Source organism: Diceros bicornis, chromosome 25 (assembly GCF_020826845.1).
Source record: "Diceros bicornis minor isolate mBicDic1 chromosome 25, mDicBic1.mat.cur, whole genome shotgun sequence".
Classification (NCBI taxonomy): Eukaryota; Metazoa; Chordata; class Mammalia; order Perissodactyla; family Rhinocerotidae; genus Diceros; species Diceros bicornis.
The window spans coordinates 5256363-5268854 of NC_080764.1; the positions used below are offsets into that span (position 1 = coordinate 5256363).

General features: G+C 40.3%; 1 pseudogene; it reads right to left on the reverse strand.

Moving 5' to 3' along the window:
* Positions 1 to 6242: 6242 nt before the first annotated feature.
* Positions 6243 to 7485, reverse strand: LOC131421406 (protein kish-A-like; annotated as a pseudogene).
* Positions 7486 to 12492: the final 5007 nt, after the last annotated feature.

Consider the following 12492-nt stretch of genomic DNA (forward strand, 5'->3'; position numbering starts at 1 on the left):
AACCACTCTTTCCGTCTCCCGACCCCAGCCCAGAGGCCACTTCAGCATAGGCAAGGGTTTTCGGATATGCATCTAGTTTCTACAAGACACTGAAAAGATTTCTCTCATTCGTTTCATTGCTTTCACATCCAAGACTATAATTATGAATCATAGAGTTTGATTGTTTGTTGATGTGCTGGAGGTCCCCAAGACTACTCTCAGGTTCAAAATTCACTAGAAGGACTCAGAACTCAGAAAAGCTGTTGCACTCACAGTCACAGTTTATTACCATGAAAGGATACAGAGTAAAGACAGCAAAGGCAGTCAGTGCAGAGGGCAGCGTCCAGGAGAGACCGGGTGTGCAGCTTCTAGCTGTTCTCTCCCAGTGGAGTCGTATGGACAGCGCTTCATTCTCCCAGCAATGACGATGCAGGGAGGTGGGTGGATTTGATAGATATTTAATCTGATTGGAGGAGGTAGAATTGACAAAATCTGAAGATTGATTGGATTATAGGAGTTGCAGGACAGGAAAGTTAAGGATGATCCCCAGTTTTCTGCTTATGAGAGAGGGAACATTGGAGGGGAGCTGGGTCTGGGGTGGGGGATGGAGACAGTGAGTTCAGTTTTGAACATATTGGTCTGAGTTGCCTCTGATACACCCACGTGGGTCTGAAGAGGAGGTTTGAGCTGGGAGTCATAGGTGTCCAAGGAGTAACTGAAGACGTGAGAGTGGATGAATTGCCTAGGGGTAGAATTTAGAGTCAGAAGGCATGTTCCTGAGGAATTCCAGTGGTATTTAAAAATCACTGGAGGATGGTAAGCCAGCCAGGGAGACTGGGGACAGTGAGCTCGAGATACAGGAAGACCGCTAGGAGAAGGCATCTAGTGTTTCAAGAAAGGGAATGGCTAGAGTTATTGAGTGTGCTGAAAGGTTAAGTAAGATGAAGATTATACGATATCTATTGGATCCAGCAAAATAATTGGTCACTGGTGACCCTGGAGGAAGCCATTTTGGAGAAGGAAGTGTTGAGTAGAAGCCCTTTGCAATGGATTGAGAAATGAGGAGCAGAGAAACTATAGAAAGCAAGTGTAGATTACTTTATAGAGGTTTGGCTGAGAACAGAAGTTTAGAGATTGGGAAACAGCTGGGCGAGGGGGTCGGGGGGGGAATAGGCGGTGGGGTGGAGGGGTGGTTTTTTGTTTTTGTTTTTATTTTTAAATTTTTTGTTCACCACCCAAAGTCTAATTGCCATGCGTCACCATACTCATGTGCCCCTTTACCCCTTTTGCCCTCCCCCCTCCCTGCTTCCTCTCTGGTAACCACCGATCTATTCTCTGTGTCTATGTGTCTGTTTGTTGGTGGTGTTGTTTTTATCTTCCACATATGAGTGAAGTCATAGGGTATTTGGCTTTCTTGTTCAACGTATTTCGCTTAGCGTAATACCCTCAAGGTCTATCCATGTTGTTGCAAATGGCAAGATTTCATCTTTTTTTATGGCTGAGTAGTATTCCATTGTGTGTGTGTGTGTGTGTGTGTGTGTGTGTGTGTGTGTGTATACCACATCTTCTTTATCCATTCATCCATTGATGGGCACTTAGCTTTTTTCCAAATCTTCGCTATTGTGAATAATGCTGCAGTGAACACAGGGGTGCGTATATCTTTTCAAATTAGTGTTTTCATGTTTGGATAAATACTGGGAAGTGGAATAGCTGGATCATAAGGTAGTTCTATTTTTAATTTTTTGAGGAATCTCCATAGTGTTTTCCATAGTGGCTGCACCATGTTTTTGTTTTTAAAAGTGAGAGGGCCCTGAGCATGTAAAAATGCAGAGGCGAAGGATCCAAGTAGAGGCTGAAGATGAAGAAGAAAGAGAGTGATGATAGAATGCAGTTCTTGAGAAGGTGGGAGGGGCTGGGACCCAGGGCACAAGGGGAGGCTTAAGCCGGGAGGGAAGGAGGGAAGGATGCTCGCACGCGCAGGAGGGTTTGAGTGGTAACAGTCTCTTCCTTAGTGCCATGGGAGGGTGCCATTTGTCTGTTCAATTCAGCTCAACAAACACTTGCTGATTGCTGACTCGTGCCAGACACTGTGCTGTGAGCTGGTGACACAAGTGAGAATGAATGTGAGGCTCTCGTGGAGTTGGAGGGAAGTGAGGGAGACAGATAACCATGATCAGGGCTAGCATTTACAGAACATGGACTCTGGGCCAGGCAGTCATAGCATTTAGTTCTCACAACTCCAGGAAGTGGGCAGCAGTGTGATTCTATTTCAACAGATGAAGGGCAGAGAAATTAAATTACTTGTCTTAGGTTAAAAGCAACTGTGGACTGGAATAAAAACTCAGAAAAATCACTCTAGAGGCTGCGCTTTTCATGACAACATCACCTGCTGGCTCTTGTTCATAAACCATGTCTCTGAAAAACGACTGGCCAAAATCCATGCGCCTGGCTGTCACCAGTTTTCCAGGGCAATCCTGGTTTGGTATCATTCTCATCTTTTCAAAGAAGGCAATTCATTAACTTTCCTTCTGGCATCTCTTCAGCTGACACACTCTTGCTCAACCTTTATCATCCAGCCTGTTAACCCTCTGCCTCCTCTGCAAAGCTGGTCTTCCTATGATTTAATCCTTCTCGGCTTTTAATTATAGTTATTTTCTGCATCCCAAACTGGGGCACAAAGGATTTATTTTAATTTAGGAATCTGTGTGGGAAATCTTCCAAAGGCTTACAGAGAAGATGATATGAGATTTTAATCTCCAGCCTGAACCTCTCCCCTGAACTGCCAGATCCATATATCCAATTGCCTACACAGCATCTCTATTTGGTGTCTAACAGAAACCTCACATTTCAGAACCTAAACTCCTGATCTCCACCTTTGTCTCTACCTCCCTGTCTGATGCCCCTGCAGTCTCCCATCTTAGTCAATGGTATCTCCGTAACTCCAAGTGCTTGGGACAAAGCCTCTCCTCTCAGACCCCACATATAATCAGCTGATGCATCCCACTGGGACTCTCCAAATTATGCATGTCCACAGTCTGGCCATGTGATGGTTAATTTTATGTTTCACCTTGGCTAATGGTACTCAGATATTTGGTAAACACTAGGCTAGATGTTGCTGTGAAGGTACTTTTTAGATGAGGTTAACATGTAAATCAGTAGACTTCTAGGAGAGCAGATTACCCTTCATAATGTGTGTGAGTCTCCTTCAGTCAGTTGAAGGCCTTAACAGAAAAGACTGACCTCCTCCAAGGAAGAAGGAACTCTGCCTGCAGACTACCTTCAGACTTGAGTTGCAACATCAACTCTTTCCTGGATCTCTGGTCTGCTGGCCTACCCTGCAGGTTTTGAATTTGCCAGTCTCCTTAATTGTGTGAGCCATTTCCTTAAATCTCTCTCTGGAGAAAGAAGAAATAGTCTTTTTGGAGAAAGGAAGAAATACTCATGACAATTACAGTCCTCACTTCTGTAACTGTTCACGTGGTCATAGCTGGTGTTTATAACTACCTTTTTCCACTACCCATTCCGTATGTCCTTTGCCCTCAGCAAGCACCTTAGCTTGTCGTGGGTCTTTACCTGGTGGGGTGGTCACCAAACCTTCATTCCTGAAGGCTCTGGGCCGTTACTAGGCCTGCCTGAATGGGGTTGTTGTAGTTTTCCATTGACCTCAATCACAGGACACGATAATGCTAAGTGATCCCCTGTATTCCCGACATACTCTTCCTTACCTCCATGGTGGGGCAGCAGTCCAGTTTCCCCTCGGCAGTCATGTCAATCACCCTAGCCAGCCCTGAAATGCCCTTCTTTGCCTGTTGATTGAGAGGCATGAGGAGCCCAATGACTGTGTGGCAGTCTTAACTCCAGTTAAGATATAGGAAGCAAACACTTTTGCTAGTGGGACACTAGAGGTAATAGTGAGTGGTGCCACTCCCACTCCCCGCCCTCCTCGATTCCTGGACTTGTGAATCCTGGCTGCTAGATGACCGAGAACCTCTTACACATCCTCTTGGTTGTTTCTCTGAAGAGCCCTGACTAACACAGGCCACTCGTCACCACCTCTGCTGTCACCTTGGCCCAAGCCACCATCATCTCTGCCTGCATTATTGTGAAAGCCCCCTAAGTCATGAATAAATCAATGAATACGTAGGCTGGACCTTGAAGGATGCATAAAAGCTCACTAGGTGGACAAGCTGTCAGCAGAATGGCATGCTAGACAGAGGAAATTGCAAAAACAAAGGCATGGAGAGTTCTGAAAGGGCAAGTTATGTCCGTTTCTATATGTCAGTGAACTGGACAGGGAGAGTGAGGAAGAGCAGGTTAGGACGTATGGTGAAGTCTTATAGGTTTTCTTTTCTTGTATATAAAAATTCAGCTTTATTGCTAATTCAGAAAGCTTTACCTGGATAATTATTAGAACTGACTTTTATTTTATCAGATAAGAGCATTTTGTGAAACTCAGTGTTCTCTCTTCTTCACTTTCCCCAACAACTTCTTCCCTTGCATTAATCTACATGGAATTAGCCAAGTGGGGTTTTGGAAATTTTTCTTACATACAGTACATCTATTTAAGACATGCACCAAATTACTAGTTGATATTATGATATTAGTGAGAGGATTATAACATTTTTAGAAATAAACTTTAAATTTTGCAATAATTTTAGATTTATAGAAAAGTTATGAAGTTAATAGAGTTCATTTGTGCCCTTCATCCAGTTTCCCCTGATCTTGCGTCTTACATAACCACAGTACATTTGTCAAAACTGAGAGATTAACACTGATACATTGCTATTAACTATACTCCAGGCTTTGTTCAGATTTCACTCATTTTTCCGCTAGCGTCCTGTTTCTGTTCCAGGATCCGTTCCAGGATTTCACGTTGCATTGAGTTGTCACGTCTCTTGCTCTCCTCTAGACTGTGACAGTTTCTCAATCTTTTCTTGTTTGTCGTGACTTTGGGAATTTTAAGGAGCTCTGGCCGTGTATTTTGTAGAATGTCCCTCAATTCGGATTTCTCTGATGTTTTCCTCATGTTTTGACTGGAGTTTTGGATTTGGAGGACGAATACCACTGAGGTGAAGTGCCCTCCTCATCACTTCATATCAGGGGACATGATTTCAACATGACTTAATTCTAGTGATGTTAACTTTGACCACTTGGTTAAGGCGATGTCTGCCAGATGTTTCACTATAAGGTTACTATTTTCGCCCTTCAACACTCTATTCTTTGAGAGTTATTAAGTTCAGCCCATCCTCCAGGGGGCAGGGGTGGGAAATTAAGCTCCACCTCCTTGTGGGGAGAGTATCTATACATATTATTTGGAATTCTTTTTTTTTTTAGATTTAAAGTGCTGTATTAAAAAACAAACAAAAAAATACTATTTGCATTTTGGGGCAATTAAAGTAAGTGGAGACCCGACACTAAAAAAAAATGAAAGACACATGTAGGATTATCATTCTGTAGTTGTTCTATTTTGCTCTTTTCTTTCTAAGAATGTAGTCTTATTTAGAGAACCACAGTTAGCTTGTCAAATTTATGCTTAAGACATTTATCCATACTTAACCAGAGAGGTTTCAGAGGCTACCACACCAGTCAGCTGTTATAAACCCTTTTATGTTAAATATGAACAGTTTAGCAACACCACCCTTAAGTCACATCTCGTTTATCTTCCTCCTTAAGAACGGCATAGGCTTGTTTTAAATAGTTTAAACACCTGTAATAAACTACAGTTTGCTAAGAGTAGAGGTACTCTGGTTAATGCTTAAAATGATGGGGCCAGAGGAAAAGCAAGCATTATTAAATATGAATGCAATCCTTACCAACAGAAATTGAACCTCTTTTTTTTCCAATAAAAAAGCTAGTTCTAAAAATGGTCTCATTCTATAAAGAGAATGTATAAAAACATCATTTCCAAATCACAGTGTAAGGAACTTGAGTAATTTACCAATTTTGTTTTCTGCTTAGAGATACCTCCTTAAAAACTGGTAACTGACACAACAGAAGGACATTTGTAGAATGTAATATTGTAATGACAGTACAGAGGTTGATTTTTACAGACATATTAAACTCTTTGAATAGTAAATGGTTACATCCTAACTATTTACATAGAATATGGGTCCAATAACAAAAATAGAGAACAGCAGCTGGTAATTTATCTCATTCAATGTTCAGAGATAAAAGGGTGAATCATTCTTTCCATTATTTTCTGCAGATAAGTCCTTTTTTCATATTGAACTCGAATGACAGTTAAATTCTTGTGTTTTCCCAAGCTACTGTATGAAGAGGATGCTGAAGGCCCTCGCTATACAGCATATTGCAACATAAGGACTCTTCGTTCGCCAGTTCTGGCTCACTTCCAAAATATACCCAACAATCCACTTTTATTTCTGTTCGGGAGGCTGGGTGTCGAGGATTGGATATAAGCGCAAGTACATATAAGCAGCAAGATTACAGTCAACAGACTCTGAAAATTGAAAATGGCAGATAGAGCGAGGCTGGTGAAGCCCCAGCCACACCACCTTTCCGGGCCCAAGGCCTGAAATTCTTTTGAAAGGAAGACTTATCTCTTCTCCCTTTATTATTCAATCATTTATTTATATCAATGTGCACACGTGTATTTATTTTATACTTTGTGTTATAATTCAATACTACATTATTTATTTTGTTCAAATTATTCCAGTTTTGGCCGTTGGGAGCCCTTTCAGCTTGGCTCTTTCGTCTCTTTGGCGTGCCCCTCCTTTTTTTTTGGTCCTCATTTCCTTCTGCCACTACCAGATGCTCCAGGCTTATCTTGTATTTTCCCTGCTCCAATCCTAGATTCTACCATTTCTCTAAGAAGCTATTGTAACATTTTATAAACACCTTAGTATAGTTGAAAAAAAATCTTAGTATAATTTTGAACAAATAGGACATTAACTATATTGAATGTTTAAATATGAAGGAGTGGAGAGTAACATAGATTGTGTTGATGTGTTTTTATTCTTATGAAAAAGAGAATTATCTATTTACATTAATATGTATTGTTTTTGCCTTATTTCAAATATGATTTTTAAGCAGCAGAAGCTGTTTCGTGCTTCTGTATATAAAAGCATATTCTAGTGTGTAAGGTTCTGCACATGTCCTTCAGATTAAATTTGTTAATTTTGTTTTTCAACTATATAATCTCCTTACTGGATTTTTCCATTGCTTTCTCAATCACAAGAAAAGGTATGTTAGACGCTCCCACATATGACGGTCAATTTGTGAATTTGTCCTTGTAATTCCTTTAGTTGTTGCTTTATATATTTAGAAACTATGTTATTAGATGCACACCAATTTAGAATTGTTCTATATTTCTGGTTATTTAACTTCTCAAATTAGCTAGTGACTGAGACTATCTTTATCTTCAGCAATTTTCTCTCTCTCTTTTTTTATTGTGGAAAAATATACGTAACATAAAATTTACCATTTTAACCATTTTGAGTGTACAGTTTAGTGACATAAGTACACTCACTGTTGTGCAACCATCACCATCATCCATCTCTAGAACTTTTTCATCTTCCCAAACTGTAACTCTGTACCCATTAGACACTAACTCCTCATTTCCCCTCCCCCACCCCCTGGCAACCACCGTTCTAGCTTCTGTCCCTATGAATTTCACTACTCTAGGTACCTCATATGGTGGGATCATGCAATATGTGTCCTTTTGTGTCTGGTTTATTTCAGTTAGCATCATGTTTTCAAAGTTCATCTGTATTGTAGCATGTGTCAAAATTTCCTTCCTTTTCAAGGCTGACTAACATTCCTTTGTGTGTGTATACCACATTTTGTTTATCCATTTATTTGCTGATGGCCACTTGGGTTGTTTCCATCTTTTGACTATCGTCAATAATGCTGCTACGAACATTGGGGTACAAATATCTGTTCAAGTCCCTGCTTTCAATTTTTTTGTATATGTATACCCAGAAGTGGAATCACTGGATCATATGGTAATTCTATGTTTAATGTTTTGAGGAACTGCCATATTGTTTTCTACAATGGCAGCACCATTTTACATTCTAACCAGCAATGCACAAGGAGTTCTAATTTCTCCACATCCTCATCAACACTTTTTATTTTCTGTGTTGTTTTTTTTTTATAGTAGTCATTCTAATGGGTGTGAAGTAACATTTCATTGTGGATTTTGTACTAATTTTTTTAATGAAAGGTCTATTTTTCTGACGTTAACATACCAACTTTCTTTTGGTATGTATTTTGCCTGGTATATATTTTTCCATACTTTACTTTCAGTGTGTCTGTAACCTAATGATTTAGGAGAGTTTCTTGGAAATAGCAAATTATTAGTTTTTTCTTTTTATATCCAGTCTGACAATCCTTGCCTTTTAACTGGTATGTTTCGTCCACTTATATTTATTGTTGTAATTGGTATATTTAGAGTTAGTTATGGCATAATATTTCATCTTTTCAATTTTTCCTGCTTTTTTTTTTTTGTGAGGAAGATTGGCCCTGAGCTAACATCTGTTGCCAATCCTCCCCTTTTCACTGAGAAAGATTGGCCCTGGGCTAACATCTGTGCCCATCCTCTTCTACTTTATATGGGATGCTGCCACAGCAGGGCTTGACAAGCAGTGCGTCTGTGCATGCCCGGGGTCCGAACCTGCGAACCCCAGGCCACCGCAGTGGAGAGTGTGCACTTAACCACTACGCCACTGGGCCAGCCCCAATTTTTCCTGCTTTTTACATTTAAAGTTTTTTTTCTTAAATTCTTTGGGAATTAGTTTATTTATTTTTTCATTCCATTATTTTCCTTCTGCTGTTGTAAAGTGGTAAACTTTGTTTTTATTCTTTGAATAATTAGCCTTGAAACTTTTACAAGCACACTTAAACTTCGTGAAGTCTAAATTCAATATCTTTAGTTTCCTTCCAAATAATATAAGGACCTTATAACATTTTAACTCCAGGCACCTCCTTTCTAACTTGCCTGCTGTAGTCGTTGAGTATTTTCACTTGACTTCTCTCTCTCTCTGAGAGAGAAGTCTTTATTGTAGGGTATATTACTTACTCATTACTCCTTCTATTTCATTCTGTGTGTAGGGAGAGCCACCAGCATACACTTCTAGCCTTTCTCTGCCTAGCTTAAACTAATGGGTAGTTTAGAAGGGAAAAATAGGCAAGCGTAGCCGTGTCTTTGCTTGAAAGTGGGTTGTTCTCAGGAAGAATACATTTGATCTTCTCTTCCGTGCTGTAAGTTTTACAAAGGCAGGTTCCCATGTATAGTAGGGAGGGTGGGGGTGCAGCTGTAGAGATCTAGAACTGCCTGTGACTGGCTGGTAAGTTGGCCTAATTCTGGGGTTCAGTATTATGAAATGTAATTACCTGCACATATAAGGTACATTTTCCAATATTAGTTTTGTCAGTAACAAAGATGATATTTTGTCCTTCTCTCTGCCTTCTTATATTTCCTTGTTTCACAATCCATTCACAATTCATGTATGGAAAGGGAATGCTTTTTATTGGGATCTCTAAAACCCTAACAAATTTTCGTTATTGTTTTATGCAGTAATTAGTTTGTTAAGATTTCCCTAATGTTTGCCATTTTCTTTGCTCACTTTTTCTTGCATCTCAGACTTTCCTTCTGGAATAGCTGTCCCTCTTCTTGAAGTTATCTTTTATTTGTTCTTTTAGACAGGATATATTTCTGGTAAACTTTCTCAACTTCATTTGACTTAATTTTGTCCTTGTTCTTGAAAGATAGTTTTATAGTGTATACAGTCCTGTTATTTATTTTCAGAAGATAGCATTCCACTGGCTCCTGGCTTTTATTATTGCTGTTCAGAAGTCAGCTGTCAATCTAATTACTGTTCCTTTATACGTAATCACTGTTTTCATACTGGCTGCTTTTGAGGCCTTTTTGTCTTATATTCTGCAGTTTTAAAATGTTATTTCAAAGTATGATTTAAAAAAAAAAAATCCAGATTAGAATTTACTGGGAATCCTGAATCTAAGAATTTTTTCTTTAATTAAATTAGGAAAATTCTCAACTATTATCTTTTCCCTATTCCTCTGTCATCTTCTGGAATCCCTTCCTTGTTTCTAACTTCTTATGTTTGTGAGCTTTATTTCAGTCTATACTATATTCTGAGTAATTTCTTTAGGTCTGTCTTCCAGTTCACTCATGCTTTCTTCACCTGTGTTTAACCAGCTGTTTAACACATTGATAGAGTTTTTAATTTCAAGATTTATGCTTTCATTTCTAGAAATTTTAATTGATTCTTTCCCAAATATGCTTGGTCTTTTATAGTTTCTTATTTTTTACTCATATTTTCAATTCTCCCTTTTTAATTTAAATATGTTGGCTATACTTATTTCTGTTCTGTATCTGATAATTTTCAAAATATGGAATCTTGGCTAGTCTGCTACGTGTTGTATCTGCTCACTCTCACTCGTGGAGACTTATGTCTTCATGTGTCTGTGTTTTCTGGTTGAAAGTTCAAACTCCTTGAAACTTTGTCAGTGGGAATTCTCTGAGGACGTGCTTGAGGGGGAAGATTTTCATTGTCTTCTGTCAGGTTCCTGGGGACACCACCAACCTGGGACTGCTTTGGATCAAATTCTCAGTTGAGATTTTTCTGGCCAGGCAGGTAGCGTTTACGGAAGCTGCAAACCTGTGTGAGGACTGGCTTGTGGCTAAGAATTTCTGGGGGAGTCTTTCCCTCTGCACTCAGAGTTGAAGCTGAGACAGAATCATTTCCTAACTGACTCTTTCACAGGGCAGATGTTTTCTAGTTCAACCTCTCAGGGATTTCTGCTGGAAATGCCCACCTTGCACGCACCCGAGACTTGTCTGCTAAAACTGAAGCTCTTATTTGCAACACGGTTGATGGAGGATGCGGGGAGACCGCTGGCCTCGAGCCTCAGGGCTGGTTTTCCTCCCATCCTTCCCGCTCCTGCTTTGTGTTTGGCATCTGAGAATTTCCTGTTCTTTCTCTTGAGCCCCGTCATGCATTCGAGAGGGAACTTTTAGTCCTTACCCTGGAACCTGAGGCGTTTTTAGAGGGAGAGTGTTAAGACAACTTGACCACCTTCCTGCTGGATCAGAAACCTGCCATAAGGCTTATCCAGTCTCTTTGCTTCAAGGGGGCACATTCTTTTCTCATAATTGAGCCTTCTTTTATAACCACACTCCTCACTTTTATTACCTTTCCTGAAATTCACACATCAAGGAAGTGGAGGGGGAAAAAAAAGAAATGACATTTCGGCCTCCCCTTTGCCAACTTAGAATATAAGGACTCCAAGTGGGGTCCTCCTGAGGAATGCTTGGTCTGGTAAGTACCTGCTCTTAATCACAGCCTCTCATTTGTTTCCATAGATCTGTGCCATGAATTGGATTTTTACTACTTGATTGTGCTTCAGATGGATTGTGGAGCTGAGCTGGCTATTTAAAGGATCTTTGATCGACGATTGGGCATGAAAGGACATGTTGTGGTTGAATACAAGTTTCACATATCATAAGAAATTTGGCTTAACTTGAGATACTCATGGAATTGCACAACTGGGTGTGAATTTAACCAGCACAAAATAACTTGGGGAAGCCTCTGACATTATCTTATTGGTCAAAGCAATACCTCTCATAATTTGTATATTTAACAGTCACTCGACACCCAAACAAAGAGGATAGGTAAAGCCATGCTTCTTGGCCTCTGAGAAGGTCCCTTTCGCCTTCTGCCTTTCAGCCAGAATGAGCTGATAACCATGTTGGGCTCACTGGCTAGACAGGGAAGGTGCTTTTGCTGAAGTCCAGTGTAGCGGGAGGATGACAGAGCAGTTGACATGCTTCATTACCCTAAGAGAACAGCTACTCGTCACTCCTGGTTATTTCCAGGAATAGTCACCTTCTCTTGTTTCTTTAAGGAATAAGGGAATGCTCCCAGAGTGGGAGGCAGCCCAGCAGCTTTGGGCCTTTTGCGGCATCAGCCTTCTGGAAAGTGCAACCGGCATTTAGTTTACTCCTCCTACCCAAAGCGTGGGTGCTCATTTCAAGAGAGCAAGGGAGTGTTTCCTCCATGCCTCCCTTCCTTGTGCAGTGCGTAGAGCACCCTCAGGATGGTGGGGGAACCCATGAACAACAGGCCACACAATTATTTAGGGAATTAGGGCTGGAGATGAGGTAAATATTTCCAAGGCTTTGCAAATCATTTTTACAAACCTTCAAAGGACAGTTGAAGAGCCTCAAAACGAGAAAGAGCAAATAGGAAAGAAAGGGATCAGAGTGGGTGGGAGTGATCGTGGCAGTGAATGATCACTTTTCATTTTTGGAATCCTTGAAAGCTGCTCATTGCCTTTGTCAGTACCAAGGATTCCAAGAAAAAGGCGCCCAGTTGTCAATTGTGTTAAGATTTTAAAAAATGGTTCCTATGCTTTGAATTTTAAAAATGTCAGGCAGAATTATGGTTTATCTCCTCTTTCTGTTATTTCTGAAAATCTAAGACCATCTAGACCTCCTTGCAAGCATAGCAGTTCTCACAATAACATGTTCATCAG